Raw genomic sequence first — 20,110 nt, 5'->3', positions numbered from 1 at the left:
TGTGTGTGTGTGTGTGTGTGTGTGTGTGTGTGTGTGTGTGTGTGTGTAAGTGAATAAGGAAACTACAAAGAAATCAGTGTGGTGTTTATGTCAGCAGAGTGTAGCACTGAGACAAGCTAAAAGGCTTATAGCCTTTTCACTGAGAGACAGCTACTAAGTAACTGCTGTGATCAGTAACCAGGGCAGACAGATACTTTACTGGCACCTAAGCAAAAATGCATTACTCTTGGACTGAAGAATCCTTGGAGTTTAAGTTAGGAATTTTTTTTCATTAGGATTGAATGGACTTTCATTTAGGAAGGTGAGTTAATGTGAGGGTTCTAATGAGATTTTGTCATCCATTTTAGAGACTTTTGATATCAGAGCCATATTTATTTGTGCATGATATTTTAATTTTATTTGACAGTACGTACAGGATAACTTTAGACAGAAGAAATCAGAACTGTTTTGAGTCCTAAAAGGAGATGGAAAACTCTAGTCAGAAGACAGCAGAACCATCCTTCAGGTCTTTCTTTTTAATTAATTAAATAATTACTCATTTATTTTTCCATTAGAGCAACATGTCTGTCCTTTCTCCTGCTCCTCACAGCCAAAGACTGACAGAAGCATGGAGCTCTTGTCTGGCTATTGTCTCTCAGTGCCTTCCATTCCTCATGCTCTCTGTCAGTATCCCTGATGCCATTAAGCAGGCAAAGGGACAAACTCAATTCTGTCAGACAGAAATTGGCTGTCCAGCTACACTGATGACTATGTTGGATATTTTGCTTACCTTACTGATGGAGCATTAAGTCTTGGTGCCCACACCTCTGAATCTGTATTTTCCAATAATCTTTATAATAAAACTAGCTATTTGACCTCCATTTGTCTGCCTCCTCGCTCTTAATTCTGAATTGATTCAAAGCTCAGGAAGAGAAGAACATGGTATTATTTATTGATCCCTTAAACTCTGAGAACAGTGACTATAATATAATCCAACACTGGGTGTCATTATCAGATGTTATTATCAGATCAATCATTGTTTAATAGTCTTGATTCTTCCAGGAATCCATAAGGAAGCAATAGCCTGCATAGAATCTGGAGTATGCACATGCCAGGGGCAGGGGAAAAGGTCCCACTTCTTAATAAATCATTTCTTTGTTTTCTAAATTCTTTCGAGCAATGGAAGCCTCAAGATGGAGCCTGCAGTAAGACTCTGACACTCATCTGAAAACTTTATAAGGCAACAGCTGGGAGTGTGGCTGTCTGAAGAGTTCTGGATTTACTACTAAATGCCTCTATTCCCTTTGTCCACTAGGTTTAAAGAAGTTCCATTGTGTTGGCATAACAGAAGAGCTAAGAGTACTTCATATAACAAGTAAACATGTCTCACTGTTAATATGAAGCAATAAAATGTTCTCATATTGTAACTCATGTATGTGAAACTACTTACACAGAACTTCACAGTAAAGAGCTTTTTGAATTTAGAAATGGGAATTTTAATTGGTAAAACTTGAATCTTGTATGATTAAGTATATTACTGATTTAGCAAACGCACCCTGGTTTATCAGCTGCTATTAATACAAATTGCAAAGTTTTACTAACATGTCTTATTCTTTATCCTTTTCCCCCAGGCATACACTAAATGAATCAGAAGAGATGAGTATTGAGAGGTGTAATTTTACTCCTACAATTATGCACTCATGTACCTATCGTTGTAATGCTCGAAAAGAAAATGTGAATGACAATCACATTAAAAAATGTAATTTTTGCTTTACTTCATCAGGAGCAAATTAAAATCTAGTTGCAAATAATAAGATTAAGCTTCTATTCTATAGATTCATTAAAATAAACTATTAGACTCCCCCGGGTCAGACATGCGCAAATCATGATCCCAACAAACTCTGATTAGGAAACCTGTTCCCAGCAATCCTCTATGTGTACCCTGCCCTGTCTCAAGCCCTCCATTGCAGTCACAGATGACAGTCTCCATGAGAGTTTCTGAAATCAAAGCATAAACAAAGCAGTTTTTCAATAAATTGTTTGCTCTGAGGCTCCAAGACCACCAAATATTATTATTTAAAGCATATACATTCATCAAAAGCAGTGCTATCTTGCAAAGTATTAGGAGGAATCTTGAATTTGGAACATGTCTGAACACCCAGTAGAAATACTGAGATGAGAAAAAGAAAAAAAACATTAGGGAATAAAGATCACTTGTTGGCAGCACCTCAGAACACCTAGGACTCAGGGATCAATGGAACATCCTACTTAGTTCCAGATCTTAAACACATGTATCCCTCTCATGTCCAATTTATTTCTTCCACAATCCCAGGTTCTGCTTTACCACATGTTCACACGGGGTATTAAATAGAAATTCTCAGGACAGAGCCTGATTGATGAGCAGGCAGTCATCTTCTCCAGCAGCTTCCATGAAGGAAGGATACAAAACCTGATAATAGCTTTAGAGAAAGAGCCTGTAGAATCATGGTCCTCTAGAACCTCTGCTCAGATGTAGCCTGTGGTAGCTCAAATGGTTTCCCATAGTAAAGGAAACGGACTATTTCTGACATGAACTCAATGGCTGGCTCTTTGACCCCCCCCCCCACAAGGGAGGAACAGTCCTGCTAGGCCACAGAGGAGGACTTTGTAGCCAGCACTGAAGATACCTGATAAAATAGGGTCAGATGAAAGGGGAGGAGGTCCGCCCCAGTCAGTGGACTTGGAAAGGGGCAGGAGGAGATGAGGTAGGGAAGGTGGGATTGGGAGGGAATGGGGGAGCAGGATATAGCTGGGATACAGAGTTAATAAAATGTAACTAATAATAATAAAAAAATTAAATTAAAAAAGATAATGGCTCCAGATCTTTAAACAGCTTAATAAATAAAGCACACATAGTCACTGCACACTGCATAAACTTCAGAAAAAAAAATACAATAAAAATGCAGAGCAAAAACTAAAAAAAAAAAAAAAAAAAAAAAAAAAAAAAAAATGGTCCTTGCTAAATGTGAGATTTTGGTTCCATTATCATATGGCTTCATAATGCTTTCTATCTCTCTTTCTATCTCTCTCTCTCTCTCAACATAGTAGACTGACTGATTCTTGAAAAAAATATAAAGCATACACTCTTTGTAAGCAAATGAGGGGCAATGTGACTGTAGCCCTGAGAACAGATACTCACTTCTCAAGGTTTAGGTTTGTAATGTGAGTAATGTGGTTTGTAAAGTGTCTGGCATGGGCTAGCCCTTAATAAACAGTAATATTAATAACAGTGGTAGAATACTTTTAAACACAACCTGTTGGTTGTGCTTAAAATACAGCTTTTTTTGCTTGTTTCTCATTTCTCCCTTCGGAAATTTATATGGTGAAATATCCAGGTGGTGAGGCAGTAGAAACGAGATGAATTTTATCACAGATAAATCTGACACAAGGCAGTGTCTACTAATTGTTTCAATCCTCTGCACATAGTTTGGCAGAGAAGGAGGTTGGAACAGTCAGCTAAATTGAAATTTGGAAATTGTCTATGAATTTAAAGTATCCATGCCATCTTGGCCCCTATTAGCACATATAATTGAGAAGAAAATCTTTCCAGTTATGCTTTCTGTAAGGTTTAATGCAGGCCTCAATATTTAAGTAACTCATTAGCAGTCTTAAATAGTACTATGGACCAAAGTTAACGGACATAAGAGATAGCTTTGACCTTCAATTTAAAGATGAGCAAATTGAGGCGTATAGAGGTTACAATAGACTCAATGTTACATAGTTTATACTGGAAAAGCTGACACTAAATTCCTTTTTCTCCTGATTTTCTGTAAGTACCAAGTATGCCTGTCAAGATTCAGTCTTACTTTGAGAATTCAGTGCAACCTTCCTAGTCAGCAGACCCATACTTCTTCCCATAAAATCAAAGAGCAAAGTTAGAAATGTAGGTCCAAGAGAAAAATGTGCGCTTACTAAACATTTTCAATAAAGACATCTCAAGAGCTTGTATTTGAGGAAGGGGACAAAAGCTGAACAAAGCCTGACTATTTTTTGCACTCAAATTATTAGCTGCATAACACATTTGGAAAAAAAATCCTTTTACAATGTTTATAAGATCCATTAAGTGTGACCTGACAGAACCTTTCTGGAACAAGTCATCAAAGCTGTAGATGAGCTTGGCAATGAGGGCCCCTATGATTGAATTCATTTGCATTGTATTTAAAGTCATGGGACACTCTGGCCAGCAAGGTCACTGGGATGGCTGAACTCGGGCATCACACATGATGTTTTTGCAAACAGAAAGTGTCCTCATGTTCCACTTAATAGCTCACCCCATTTATATCAAAGCGAGCAGCCTCCTTCACCTCTGGGTGCTTAGCGCTAAGTAAGCCTTATGGGAAGAAATATTAGACTTTTAATACAACAAACTTTGTTTCATTCCATTTGCTTCTTTCACTTTAGTTGGTTTTGTAAAGGACATTTCCCTGTTGCCTTCCTTAAGGACATCCCTACTGTAATTGAAGGCCCAACTTCAAATTTATCTGGAAAGAATCATTTGGGTTCATTTTGTAGCTCCATTGCCTGGAACCAGAACTTTTTAAAAGACACTCAATAACACTAGTGCAGGGACCCCTCTGGACAACATATCAATTTGTATTATGAAGTGAATTATGGCTGGGCCCACCAGAGCTGGTATAGTTAAATGTCTGTCAGTGTTTCCATTATATTTTGAGGGTTTCCTACTCAGCTGCAAAAATACCCTTTAGGCTGAACCATACCAGGCCAATCTAAAAGATGACTGTTTCCTTTGTGCAATTTTAGTATTTTAAAATGTTAGCTGCTTTTTTATTTACTTGCATGCATTTCAAAATAAAAGCTTAAGTCAGTGAGCTTTAAGTCAATGAGCTCACAGAGTGATGGTCGATTTAGTGGAGGAAGATCATAGGATTCAAGTTTGTAAGTATGGATGGAATCTAGTGTTTACCTTGAAGGTAACTGAGGCTTCAAAAATAATTGTCCAGTCATGCCCATTTTTATCGTTCAAGAGACAGAGACTAAGAACTCCCTTGTAAATATTCTTATCTCCTATCGATACATTGAATTCATGGTAATACTGCTACACACACACACACAGCACACACACATGCACACACACACACACACACACACACACACAAACATACACACCTCTTGCTCAAGTTTCCTGTTTTCTGGGAAGACTCTGTTGATTGCTACAAACAGCTTCTGGAGATTCAGGGATTCTTCCTTTTGGCTTGCTCCCCACATCAATCAAATTCAGTATTATTCCATAACACATCCTTTTTCTGTTTGTTACTTCACTATAGTATAGAAGTTGAGGACAATAATTATGTACTGCTTACTAGCAAAGTGATGGATGTATTTCACAGGCTCAGTAGGTATCTATTACATACATGAATAGATAAATGGAATAAATGATTTATGAAATAAAAATACTGAAAAATATATTTGAGGAACAAGAAAAGACTTAAACACACACACATACACAAACAGAATGCATACGGAGTGGTGGCACACGACTTTAATCCGAGATGTACAGAAACAGAGGCAGGAAGATCTCTGTGAGTTTGAAGCCAACCTGGTCTACATAAAAAATTCTAGGCTATCCTAAAATTAAGAGAGAAATAGAAAGAGATAGTCAGTATTCCTGTAACAAATTTATATAATCTAGTTTTCATCTACCTTCTTTTCTAACATATTGTGTACATCAACAATTTTGATACCTCCTACAATCTTCTAAGAGGAGACATAAGATTCAGGATACATCTCTGAGTATAGTTGGGAAAATTACTGATCAAGAAGCTGGGTGATGAAGTGTTTGTGCTGACTGACATCATGACTCTGTGACTCTCTTCAAGCTACTTAATGTCCCAGTGATTTAATCTCTCTGCAAATAGTGATAAATAGTAGCAGTTCCCATGTGCTTCTCGAGGATGTTTGGAGAGAAATCATTTAGAAGGTCAAAGAGACATTTACAGAGACAAACCTAAACTATGTTCTATATAATTAAACATTGCAGTGCTTTTGCCTGCTGTAGTCTAAATAATTGTTTACCTCTTAAGGGTCTATTTGTGAAAACTGTATTAATATCATGAAAGATAAATGGGCATTTAAAACATATTGTTATGAGCACTCAGTATCCATTTTATAAATAATAATAATGAAAAGAAGCTTGTTCAATCAGTTCTGCAGTTGGCATTTAAGGATTGTCCCTCTGGTTAGTATAATGCATTGAATGAAAATTCCTGGAAGCAAACTATGTCTACAAAGACTGACTGGTTAAAACTGCAGCGATGTGCATTCTAACCTCTGCAGAGGTTGGAATGTTGCAGGTCCAGAACCTAACTGACCTTATTTTGGCTTAGATTTAGTCCCCCTGCCCTCCACCATGTCTGAACTAACATCCTGTTACTAATAGTCATAGACCTCCTAAAATCTATTAACTTAGAAGTCTGCTAGCTTCTGTCAACCCAAAAGCTGAGAATGTCAACAGATAGCTTCTCAGGTCTAGAGCAAAGCTCCCCCATCTTGCTGTACTGCCACTTTGATGTTCCACCAACCTACTTTAAACATGCATTGATTTATGATTATCTTTGTTCTATAAAGCTCCATGAAACTGGTTCCACATGAAAACATGGAATCTTGGGTAAACTAAATATGTGTTCCCAGACAACAGTCACTCAAAATGGCTCCAGAATAAATTACCTCTTACTGTGTTTTAGATGAAAGCTGTGTTATTTGCACTAACTATCAGTGAGCGGCCATGTCCCATTTTCAAGGAAAGGTATTAAAATTTAAAATCAGTATAAACTGATTAGAGGAAATCCATTTTCCATAATTTCAGGTTTACGTCAGAGGCATTAAGGACTCTGACATGCTAAGTGTTCTTTCCATCAGTTATCTGCTATAGCACAGGCAGAAAAAAAAATCAGAAACATAGTGTCATAAACTCCATTATATACTTAATGACTAAATATTTGAGAAGATGTCTTAAGAGATAAGAACAATTTAGTTCTAAACCTTCAGAGATCTGTGTGAAGACTTGGCCATGAATAGAGCTGGACAACTTTCCAGGCTTAGCCAGGTCAAAACTGCAGAAGACTAACAGCCATAAACATAACTATCCAGTGTACATAGTATAAGGTCTCAGGTTTAAGGGTTCAAAAGTGACACTAAGACAATTTAGTGTTTTGAGAGAGATTTATTAGAAGTGTTATTAATGCCTCAGATAGAAGCATGGTCAGGTTCATGAGCCTAAATAGAGTTCCCCTCTTATTGTGTTCAGAGATAGGGAATGTCTAACACTATGAGCTTAAATAACTCATAGTACATGCTTGCATTCTTTTTCCTCACTGGGCCACAGAGGAACTGGTAGAGGTTCCACCCTTTCAGTTAATTTCTGTTGACTGTACAGTATCCTCCATTGCATGTAGAATGTCTATGGTAGTCTCCTATCCTGTTCCCTGTCTTCTCCTGCTTTTGATGTCTATTGCATTCGTTCTTCTGAATAAGGAAGAGGGAGCTCCTGTCCCTTCCAGGTCTTTCTATCTCCTTCTTCTTTCAAAAGATTTCCTGAATTCTGCCTAACGTCTCGCTATGAGTCATAGTATCTCCTTTGATACCCTGCTGGGTAGAATCATTCAGAGGTCCTCTGTGGACGGCTCCTGTCTTGTTCCTTGTCTTCTCCTCCTTCTGATGTCTGTCCTGTTTGCCCTTCTGAATAGGATTAAGCATCTTCTTTAAGGTCTTCCTTGTTGGTTAGTTTCTTTAGGGCTATAGCTTTTAGTATGTTTATCCTGTATTTTTTTTCTCTTTTTCTTTTTTTTTAAGTTTTTATTAATTACACTTTATTCATTTTGTATTCCCCCATAATCCCCTCCCTCCTCCCCTCCGTATCCCACCCTCCCTCCCCTTTCTGCATGCATGCCACTTCCCAAGTCCGCTGATAGGGGAGGTTCTCCTCTACTTTCTGATCTTAGTCTATCAGTTCTCATCAAAATTGGCTGCATTGCCTCTTATAAGTGAGTATATACTTTGTGTGTCTTTCTGTTTTGGTGATACCTCACTCAGGATATCTTTTCTAAATCCCACCATTTGCCTGCAAATTTCATGATTTCTTTGTTTTTAATTGATGAATAGCATTCCATTTTGTAAATGTACCAGACTTTATGTAGCCATTCCTCCATCGAGGGACATCCAGATTGTTTCTAGTTTTTGGCTATTACATATAGAACTGCAAAGAATGGTTGAGCAAACATCCTTATTTAATGGTGGAGAGTCTTTAAGGACCATGTTTGGAGAGGACCCAGAACCCCTGTTCAAAAGAAGCCCACAGGGTGCTCAGTTTCCAAGTGGGTTCCCTAGTAAGGGGGTAGGAGCTGTATCTGACATGAGCTCAGTGGTTGGCTCTTTCACAACCTCCCCAGATGATTGCAGCCTTGTGAGGCCACAGAGGAAGATGATGCAGCCAGTCCTGATGAGATCTAATAAGCTATGGTCAGATAAATGGTGATGAGGTCCTCCCCTACAGGGTTCTGAGGAAAGGGCATAGATAGATGACAGATAGATAGATAGATAGATAGATAGATAGATAGATAGATAGATAGATAGATAGATAGATAGATACATACATACATAGATAGATACATAGATAGATAGATAGATAGATAGATAGATAGATAGATAGATAAAATTAAAAAGAAAGACTTAATACTGCTCTTGAATTGTTGCAAGCAACTTATAAGGCAGCCCCTGACTTTGACTGTCAGTGAGGGTAGGGAGGACATCCCCATAATAACCAGAAGCAGGCTGGCACATAGGCGAGAACAACCAACATCCCGTGCAGAATGATTCTTTGGTATGGTGAAGTATTTTGAAACTAAGTAGAAGGTGAAAATACACACATTTTCAATGTATAAACTCCACTGAATTTTTGTCCCAAAGATGCTCAATTCTACAGCGAGTAGATTTGATATAATCAGTAAAGAAAAAAAAAATGGAATTAAACTCAGTTGATTCTGTATCCCATAGTCTTAACCATTAGAAAACACTCTCTGTCATGAAGATAAATTGATTCCATATTGTTTTTAAGATTCAGCATTACTAGTTTTAGTACAGACTTCTTAAATATATTGCATTAAACGGGCAAGTAGTATTTCGTATACCACATTTTCTATGGTATCATGTAGGCTGGTGAGTCTAGGAGAATAGGCTTCATAAAAGATGTTTAAGGAATCAGCAAGAAAAAGAATGTTTTGGTTTTTTTTTTTTTTTTTTTTTTTTGTAAATTACTCTTACATGCTATACTCAGGGAGTCAGCACAAAGCAATAATTCAAGTCCCACAGTAAATATGGGCTTCATTTACTTAGATTTCTTTCATGATAATTCCCTTAGCAACTGTTCACAAAAGAAAATAAACAAACTAACAAAAGAAACTTTCATCTTTCCTTGTGTTTGTAAAACACTGTAATATTTACTCTTCCTATAAATTTTGTGCAAATGGAAATTCTGCTTTGCAGACATTAAACTATTTAGATTTCCTGACAGAAACCAAGTGGTGGAACAGTGTACTTTTGGCATCTGCAGCTTTAACACAAATTTTTAAACTTACAATAGTTACCAAATATGTGATGTATATCTGGAGAAACCATAGATTTTTTTTAACATAAAAATTATGGCTTCATTTTTTGTTCATTTGTTTTTCTACCAGAAAAGACAATTTCAAAAAGAGTTAAAGTAGTTGAAAATCCAGAGCATAGATTATTATAAAATCATTACCTACTTCTTGGTCAAAACCAGATTATTAGACAAATTTCCTCCTTCCACATCTAAAACTGGTTATTATAATTTCGTAGAAAGAATGTGGGTTTGAAGTCAATCACACCATTTTCCTGATATGTATTTACTCATGTGCTCGATGTCTCAGTTTTCCCACTTAACTGTGAATGTCACTATCCCCATCATAATCTCTTGAAGAGTACATAAGATAAACATGTTATAACACATCCTTCCAAAAGTGCACTGCCCACCCCCCTGCTCAGTGTAACCACAGTCCTGTCACCCTGTCCTTCATCTTGTGCTGCTACCCAGCTTCTTTGCTTTTTGCATAGTCTAGAGCCTATTTGAAACCATTACTTGGACACTCTTTTTAATCCTTCCAAAATCTGATCTTTCTAAGTTATAATTATAAGTAACTTGGCAGTGCTTTTGTTTGGATAGAGCCTACTCTGGAGTTGTGGGTGATCCTCTAGCTGCTGGGAAATGTTCCCAGTTACCCACTGTATGCCACCCTAGTGTATCCTAATGCCTTAGTCTGTGTTTTAACTACACAATGTTAACCTCAAGAGAAAACGCTGCACAAAAAGTCATTCTTCTACTTAATGTATCTTGTTGAAAATAAAGGCAATACTATTCGCAAACACACTCATCACTTTCCTGTGAAGTGATCACATCAATCTTACTTCTAGCCAATTACTTTTTATGGGCGAAGGCTTACACTTTGTTTAAGGCATTTATCTTATTGAGAGCACTATGTAAGCATGAGGCTTCACTCACGAAGTGTGCCCTGTGGTTTCTTAAGACAGAGAGGCTAACATGAGATGGGAGGGAGAGTCAAAGCCAAACCTCAGTCAGACCTACTATGCCATAAGCCTGTCACTTAATGAGATCACCAGAGGCGCTGTGCTTGCAAGACCACCCAAACCATGGCTGCACCAGCTGCTGCACACACACCTCTTCGGACACAAAAAGCCAGAGCCAGAGCAGTAGTGAAAATTACTCACTTTCCTAAGTGCACAGACAGTTGCCAAAGGGGTTTGTTGGATATTGATGCCCCCATGCTCTGCCTTGCCTAAGCCTGAACAGATATTACCACAAAGGGAGACAGGATGTGAGAAAGCAATCTTCCCCATTTCTACTTCACTATAACCATCATACACAAACTTCCCAATCACACTCACATTTATATACATACAGCAACCAGAACAGCAAATCTAGCCTGAACCTCACAGGAAACACTCTCTGAATTAAGTGTAACCAGAACCTCTTCTAAATAAAAACATACCAGTTTAACAATATTGACGTGATTAAAGAACTCTATACTTTCAAATAGGATTAAGATACCAAGAGTAGGACCCACGCAGAAAAGAAATGAAATGTTCAGAGTATGCTGTTCAATTCAAAACAAATCAAATACATATTTTTAAATTTTTTTATATTAATTACAGTTTATTCAATTTGCATCCCAGCTGTAGCCCCTCCTTCATTCCCTCCCAATCTCACCATCCCTCCCTCATTTCCTCCCTGTCTCCCTTTAAGTCCACTGATAGGGAAAGTCCTCCTCCCCTTCCATCTGACCCTAGTTTATCAGGTCTCATCAGGAATGGCTGCAGTGTCCTCCTCTGTGGCCTAGCAATGCTGCTCCTCGCTTGTGAGGGGTGGTGGTGGTGGAAAAGCTCCCGTTGAGTTCATGTCATAGACAGTCCCTGTTTCCCTTACTAGGGAAACCCACTTGAATCCTAAGCTGCCATGGGTGGTGGTTGTGGAAGAGCTCTCATTGAGTTCATGTTAGAGACAGTCCCTGTTCGCCTTACTAGGTAAATCCACTTGAATCCTAAGCTGCCATGGGCTACGTCTGATCACAGGTTCTAGGTTATATCCATGAATAGAGCTTTGTTGGAGAAACAGTCTCAGAAAAGACCCTTGTGCCCAGCTATATTTGGTTCTTGTGGTGCTCCTGTCCTCTCCAGGTTTTACTAACTCCTCCTTCTTTCATATGATTCCCTGCACTGTGCCCAAGGTTTAGTTAGGAGTCTCAGTATCTGCTTTGATACACTGCTAGGTAGAGACTTTCAGAGGGCCTCTGTGGTAGACTCCTGTCCTATTTCTTGTTTTCTCCTTCTTTCAATGACCATCCTGTTTGTCTTTCTAAGTGAGGGTTGATCGTCTTACCCATGGTCCTCCTTCTTGTTTAGCTTCCTTTGGTGTACAAATTTGGTGTACAAATAAACCTACAAATTTTAGTAGGTTTATTCTATCTTAAAGGTCTCATATCCACTTATAAGTGAGTATATACCATATGTGTCTTTCTGCTTCTGGGATACCTCACTCAAGATGATCTCCAAAAGATGCTCAAGTATACAACAAGGACATTTGCTCAACCATGTTCATAGCAGCTTTACTCATAATAGGCAGAACCTGGAAACAACCCAGATGTCCCTTACTGGAGGAATGGATACAGAAACTGTGGTACATTTGCAAAATGGAATACCACTCAGCAATTAAAAACATGGAAATCATGAAATTTGCATGTAATATATATTTTATACCTTGAATATTCAAACTCTTTAACAAAACATTTTGAAGATATTCACAAAAAATTAATTTTCAAAATAGCCCCGCCCTCTGTTTATCAGTATCTTTTGTCAGTCTTGACAGTCAGATCTCTTACTCCTTTGTCTCCGTCATTTTATTTCTAGATTGATTGCCAGTGATGCTGGGTTAACATAGTCCAGACTGGATTTCTGATCGTCTGAAATGACACTGGCCGCAGAATTATAGTGCCTCGCAGTGGACAGACATGCACTGATGGACCCAGGCTCTGCCCTGCTCCTCCTCTTGGATTTTGTATTTTGGCCCTCCTCTAGGTACTATCACAACTCAGAAACCACAGTGCTGATGTAAGAAGAAACTAGAGTCCCTGTTTCCTTGAATGAACTTCTGTGCTCTTCAACTGGATAGCTTTAAACAATGTGTATGAACTCCCTCTGCATTTTAAAACTCTGAGAAGTTGATATTGGCAACTGTCAACATGTTCCTGAGTGACAAACTGTCAGTGAGTCCCCTATTAAGAACTCTGTATCTAGAATTCCATTGTGTGTTTGTTTACGGTAAGCTCCCCCTGAAAAACAAACAAACAAACAAAAACAGCAGCAAAAAAACCTTTCTACTTTACTCAATGGCAAATAGCAAATATCTCCTATCCTCAGATATCCCAGAGAGGGTCATTTTTGTCCCTATCTGAGCTTAATTTTCCTGCACTCTTTAAGGGAGAAAATTACCTCTGAAGCTTCTAATTATTCTCATGTGTATTCTGGGTTATGGGTTACCATCAAATAAATTCTCTTGTCCTGTTTCTGTATTACATACCACACACACACACACACACACACACACACACACACACACACAGGCAAACACATAAATATTGCACACACACACATATACATAGTTGCTTTTCTCAGGAAAAGTAATACATTCTAATGAAACTGTTTTAATACTGTTTAATACTTACGATCATTTTATGTTAGCAAATTTAAGCTTAAATATTAGAAAAATTTAGGGAAGCATTACTTATACATGTAAAAACTGGAATCAGATGCTTTTTAACAAACAAACTGTAACTAATGAACATGGTAGAGCACTGCAGAGAAACAAAAGTAAATGAGCAAATAAAACAACTACGAGACATCCAGTTAACTGAGCAAATGTCCAAAAAAAGTTTTTTTAAAAAAAGCAATTCTAAAGGATCTCATTTATGTATCATTTTTGAAATGAAAAGTCCATGGAGAGTACAATGGTGGCTGTGGGCACTCAGAGTCAGCAGGTAGATGAGCAACGGAAGTGGGTGGGTGTGGTTACAAGACAGCAATGCAAGGCATTTCGTAGTTTTGGATCTATTAGAGTTGTAACTGTGTAGCGGGCATAGGAGCATGCACAGATGATCAAATGTACACCACTCACTTAGAAAAGCTTTGAAAAGCAAAGGGAATATTTGAACAACAATGATGTTTGGTCTATTTTAGTATCCCAGTGGTGATGTTAGATTAAAGTTTACAGAATAGTTCCATTGGAGAAAAAACAAGTAGAGTGTATGAGGAATGCGCTTTGTTTAATTGCATGTTAGTGTACAATAATCTCAAAAAATTTTGATTACATTAAAAAAGTAAAATGGTTACAACTCCTAGTTCCAATTGGCCTCTTTATTTACCTAATGGTTTTACATAAGCTGAATAGAATTTCAGGTACCTAAGATAAAACTGGGATTCATTCTATATCCCTCTCTTTCCTCTGTTTCTTTCTAGCTAAATACAGGGTTTTATAATCATTTACTGGTACATTAGTCTACACCAATATTGGTTTAAACAGTGTAGCAAAAACTTGAAACACCATTTTTAAGTTCTGGAAGCTGAGCCATCTAATCAGCATGTTCCTAAAGCTATATGGCAAAGGTCCCATTCCTAAAGCTGCACAACTTCTTTCTTCATGGTCTTTAGGGTGAACGTACTTCAAGATTTTTTAATTAAAATTTTTTTACATTAATTACATTTTATTTGCTTTGTATCCCAGCTGTAGCCACCTCCCTCATTCTCTCCCAATCCCACCCTCTCTCCCTCATCTCCTCTGGCCCCTCTCTAAGTCCACTGATGGGGAGGTCCTCCTCCCGTTGCATCTGACTCTAGCTTATCAAGAATCTTCAGGATTGGCTGCAATTTCCTCCTCTATGGTCTGGCAAGGCTGTTCCACCATCAGAGGGGTGGTCAAAGAGCTAGTCCCTGTTCCCCTTACTAGGAACCCACTTGGATACTGAGCTGCTATGGGCTACATCTTAGCAGGGGTTCTAAGTTATATCCATGAATGGACCTTGGTTGGAGTATCAGTCTCAGAAAATATCCCTGTGCCCAGATATTTTGGTTCTGTTGCTCTCCTTATGGAGCTCCTGTCCTCTCCAATTCTTACTAACTCCCCATTCATTCATATGATTCCCTGAACTCTGCCCAAAGTTTGGTTATGGGTCTCAGCATCTGCTTTGATACACTGCTGGGTAGAGATTTTCAGAGGCCCTCTGTGGAAGGCTTGTTTCTTGTGTTCTCCTTCCAATGTTCATCCAGTTTGTGTTTCCAAGTGAGAATTGATCATCTTACCATGAGTCTTCCTTCTTGTTTATCTTCTTTAGGTGTACAGATTTTAGTATGTTTATCCTATCTTATAGGTCTACTATCCACTTATAAGTAAGAATATACCATGTGTGTCTTTCTCCTTCTGGGATACCTCACTCAAGATGATCTTTTCTAGTTCCTACCAATTGCCTGCAAATTTCATGATTTCCCTTTTCTTTTTTAATAGTTGAGTAGTATTCCATTTTGTAAATGTACCAAAATTTCTGTGTGCATTCCTCCCTGAAGGACATGTGGGGTGTTTCCAGGTTCTGGCTATTACAAATAAAGCTGCAACGAACATGGTTGAACAAATGCCCTTGTTGTGTACTTGAGCATATTTTGGATATTTGTCTAGGAATGGCTGTGAAAATAAAATGGTTTGTTGAAACTCAGTGTCATCTTCACTGTTTTCAAAGATCAGCATGTGTGTGTTATTACATAGTTCTATTGTATGAAGCCAAATAAAATGCAACGGCTGGTTTTCATTTTGTCCCACTTCAGCTTTTTTACTTGAAATGGGCATAACTTCTGCTTATAAAACATCATCAAATCTCTGAAGTGATAGTCTAGTAAGTTCTTCATAATTTTCATAAAACATACGTTGTTTTTGTAAACACAAACAGGGCAGAAATTTCTTAAATCTTTAAGTTTTGGTATTATTTCTTTTTATTTGCTCAAAAATTTCTTCTTGACTAATAGAACAAGGTTCTAGAAAGCCCCAAATTATTGAAAGCTCCTGGTAATGTCCTTGGTTGTCCAGGACAACTCAGTCGCAAGCCCCTGTTGCTCAAGACAGCATGCACTTGAGTTGTGGTACTATGAGAAATCAAGCTACATCTGAGATAGACTTTCCTCCCTCTCAGTTAGCTTTCTTGCTGCCAGAGGGTACCTTGCATACTGCTGGGGGAGGAACGTTATTTGTTGTCCTAGGAAACTGTGAGTCCCAGGGACTATAATAGTTATAACAACAATATGTCTGGCAAGTTATGCCCATTGGTGCAATAATGGCACCATTATTATAAGAGTAACCAATCACTTTTAGATCTAAGACATGCCACATAGGAGAAAAATCATGCCTGTTACTGAACACCTAGTCAAGAACCAGTAATCAAGGAGGTTATATGCCTCAGGTAATCACGTACAAGTAACATCTTGCTACATGGAAATGATGGTTAACTGTCTTCATAAGATTTATACCCACAGATTTGTGTCACTCTTATCCTAAACTACAGAAGCTTCATTTTCCAGCAGGAACTGGCTAATACATACTTATAACCTGTCAAAATGTAGAAAGTAAGTAATTGTGGAATATTCTGCTCTAAATGAGACATCTATCTTATTCCTTCCAGGGATCATGAAACACTGTGAAAGAGGAAATAAATGAATGAATAAATAAGTAAATGAATGAAAGAATAAACAAACAAACAAATAAATAAATAAGTAAAAGATGTAGAGTTTGGGCAGGATTGCTGCGTAATGGTGACTTTTAATATTGACATGTCTATTGCACTCATGATCTCAATATAGGTGTCTACCCACACAAGACCTTATCAAGACTGGCCCTGTCAGCGTTGGACCATGAATAAAGTAATCATTCAGGATGCTCTGTTCATCACTGAGACACTGTAGGTAGTTAACAGGTGCTAAGAAGGGTATGTGTTGGGTTATTCAGTGGTGTAGCCACTGGTAGGTTGCCCTTGTTCCAGTAAGTAGCCTCTACTCCTGAGAGCATTTGCAACTATGCTCATAACATCCAAAACTAAAAATAAGGGATGTCAAGTAAAGAAAGGACTTGCAGGAAGAAAAGTTTCTGAGAAGTTTTGAGAAGGTTGAAAATTACCAAAATTCAGAGAAGATATGTAGAATATTGTTAATGAATTAGAAAACAATCCATTCTTCAAGCCATTTCTCATGATGATGTGGCCATGAAGAGCAAAGAGACTTTCAAGACTTCATTTATAAATATTATTGGCTAAATGTCTGATTTTACTGCTCACAAATTCAATATTCTATAAAAATACACACACACAATTCAGCCAAGATCAAGGATGTATTTTCCTCTAGATTCTAAAAACCTGCTGAGGCTTCATCAAAGTCAGACGTATTTCCACTGTGTACCTCTAAGCTGTTCAAGCTTCTTTCCACCATTAATTTCCAAAGCGTCTCCATGCTTCAGGCAGTATTCACAATAGTACCTCATTTTGATATCAAAGTGTGTCTTAGTATAGCCTGTTGCAATAAAATGTCATGTACCAGGTGTAGAAACAACACAAATTTCTTTCTCAGAGTTTTTGAGGCTGAAAGCCTAGGATCAAGATATGAGCAAGAAAGATTAATTCAGTGCTGCCTCTCTGGCTTACAGATGGCAAGGCAGATGTTTTATTCGTCATATTTCATCCAATCAGAAAGAGTTCTACTTTTACAACTTAACTCTAATAATCTCCTAGAAGCCTTTCCTTAAATATAATCAAAATGATAACAAATATTCCCATATATACTACAGGGAGATACAACTATGCCCAAACAGTGAGCATTCTATGTTGCAAAGCAGACTGCTATTGGCTTACTAAATTAAACTAGCCCACGTGTATTACCTTGTAGATTAAGAATATGGCTAAAAATGGCTTCCTTGGATGTCTGAAATCAAGGTGACACCTAGGTTGGTTCTTATCTGGATTAGTTAGGAGTATATTTACTTCCAATTTTATGTCAGTTTTCTACAGGGTTTATTCCATTACGATTGTTGGACTAAGGGTCAGAGTCAGTCTCAGCATGTGCCATGCACCTCAAGTGCTTTCCTCATTCATTGTAGTGTAACTTTGTCCGTAGAACTTCTCACATCCTGTAATAAGTACTAGAAAATTCCATTTTGCTTTACATTTACTGCCATGGTATCTTGGTTTAAGTAAGGATTCTCTTGTTATTTCCTCTGGGTAAAAGCACTGAACCTTGGTGTATCTTGTGGGCAATATTCAGTTTTCTGTTTTGGTCCCTCCCCTCCATTGTTCTCAAGTACATACTTGTCTGGCTTTTCACATACAGGCTTTCCTCTATACCCATTCTATCTGTCTCCATCAAAATGCAGTTTTTGTAGCGTAGTAGTTATTACATTTGCCCTACAGTTCTGTCTAAGCATAGCCAGGCTTTTGACATTGGGACATGACATTGTCACCTATGACATTCATACTCAAAACCAAACAATAAAGTTAATAATGATAACAACAACAATAATAATATCCCATAATGCTTTAGCTTTATGATTTTCTGTTGACCATGTCTCTATGGAGTGTGGGTTGGACTCACCCTTGTCTTAAGATTCAATTACTACATTTTTTATTATTATTATTAATTACACTTTATTCATTTTGTATCCCCCCATAAGCCCCTCCCTCCTCCCCTCCTGATCCCACCCTTCCTTCCCTTTTTTGCATGTATGCTCCTCCCCAAGTCCACTGATAGTCGAGGTATTCCTCTCCTTCCTCTCCTTCTTTCTGATCTTAGTCTATCAGTTCTCATCAGAAGTGGCTGCATTGTCATCTTCTGTGGCCTGGTAAGGCTGCTCCCCCCTCAGGGGGAGGTGATCAAAGAGCAGGCCAATCAGATTATGTCAGAGGCAGTCCCTCTTCCCATTACTATGTAACCCATTTGGACACTGAACTGCCATGTGCAGGGGTTCTAGGTTATCTCCATGAATAGTCCTTGGTTGGAGTATGAGTCTCTGGGAAGTTCCCTGTGTTCAAATTTTCTTGTTCTGTTGCTCTCGTGGAGTTCCTGTCCTCTCCAGCTCTTGCTATTTCCCACTTCTTACATAAAATTCCATTCACTCTGCCAGACAGTTGGCCATCAGGCTCAGCATCTGCTTTGATAGTCTGCAGGGCAGAGGCTTTCAGAGGCCCTCTGTGGTACATTTTAACCCTCCTCAAAGGATCTGATTGCAAAGCTATGTTAACGTTTCAGTGTAAAAGGCTAATACAGGGAACTGGCTATGCACATCTCCTGACTTCTGTTGATAGTGCTTTATGTACCTCTTACTGAGCAGTGAGCTTTTGAGGGTTCATGAATGCTAGTTTTCAAATTGATTGATAATTCTATCTAATTTGTTCACTGAAAATATAGCACATCTAAAATATTTTACAGTACATTTATTCTATTTCTAATAATATATTGCCAGAATCATTAAAAAAACACTTTAGCTGAACCCTGGAAACATTTCATTGTCATATTGAGAAGCCATCAATGATAACGGTTTGCTAGAATCTGTGATGCTTGTTAGAGTTTGTGTGGATTAAGACTTTTGATACACAGACAATCATTTTATCTGACAATTAGACTGCTGATTTTCTTATGTATATATGTTGCAAGAAGAGAGAGGGCAACATATACGATTTACAATCATAATGCTATATTTCTAGCCATGCATCATTAATATAATTATGAAAATATATTGACATTGTGCACATAAAGAATGTGTGAATTATACACACCTTCATTCAAGGCACCTTATGCTGTGGTCTCAGGACAGGAACCTAATAAAAGAAAAAAATTATTGATGAAGAAGTGGTTCAATACTTAGACATAAAACTAAAACATGCTTTAAGCCTCTATCCATGATCACAATGCATATCAATATTCCTTTTAGCTTAAAAAGATATATAATCTTTGCCTTTTTAATTAAAATTCAATAATACAAAAAAGGGTGAGCCGTGAGAATGCTCACCCAGCTGTCAGACTGAGCCGCTCAGAAACCCAATTCTTTTATGTCTTAATGCTCTTCTGCCTCAGGAATAAGTGAAGGAATAGATTCTGATCCATAATTCTGTCAATTTTATGCCAATAATCATACTTCACAAAAATGCTACATAAGAATGACAGGAATAAGAAACAGGTTAAACATATTGAATCATAATAAAAGCCTGACAACATTTGCTCATCAAAAAGTGGCAGTGGAGACCAATTAAAGCTAACAGCAAGTCATTATTATGGTAATAACGCATTAAGGTTTCTCAATGAATCTGGAATGAATGCACAGATAATAGACTTGAATGTGTTTAAATGAACTTGGGCCCTTTAGAAATCAAAAGATGAAATAGAACCAAATATCCTCACTTCCATTTTATTATTCTATTAGATTTCTAATTTCCAAATATTTTCAGACATACTCCATAAAGGCACACAT

The 20,110-nt window shown here is 37.8% G+C and overlaps 1 protein-coding gene across 5 annotated transcripts in view; it reads right to left on the bottom strand.

The window, feature by feature from the left end:
• Positions 1 to 20,110, bottom strand: part of Ptprd (protein tyrosine phosphatase receptor type D) — a gene marked incomplete in the record, with an annotated part of 2,622,804 nt that overhangs the window by 1,654,674 nt on the left and 948,020 nt on the right. For all 5 annotated transcript variants that reach the window (XM_055629942.1, XM_055629950.1, XM_055629948.1 and 2 more), the window contains 1 exon segment: positions 19,419 to 19,460.

This window comes from Psammomys obesus, unplaced genomic scaffold (genome assembly GCF_907164565.1).
Source record: "Psammomys obesus unplaced genomic scaffold, mPsaObe1.curated_primary_1811, whole genome shotgun sequence".
NCBI classification, from domain to species: Eukaryota; Metazoa; Chordata; class Mammalia; order Rodentia; family Muridae; genus Psammomys; species Psammomys obesus.
This window is presented reverse-complemented; position numbering and strand designations above follow the sequence as displayed.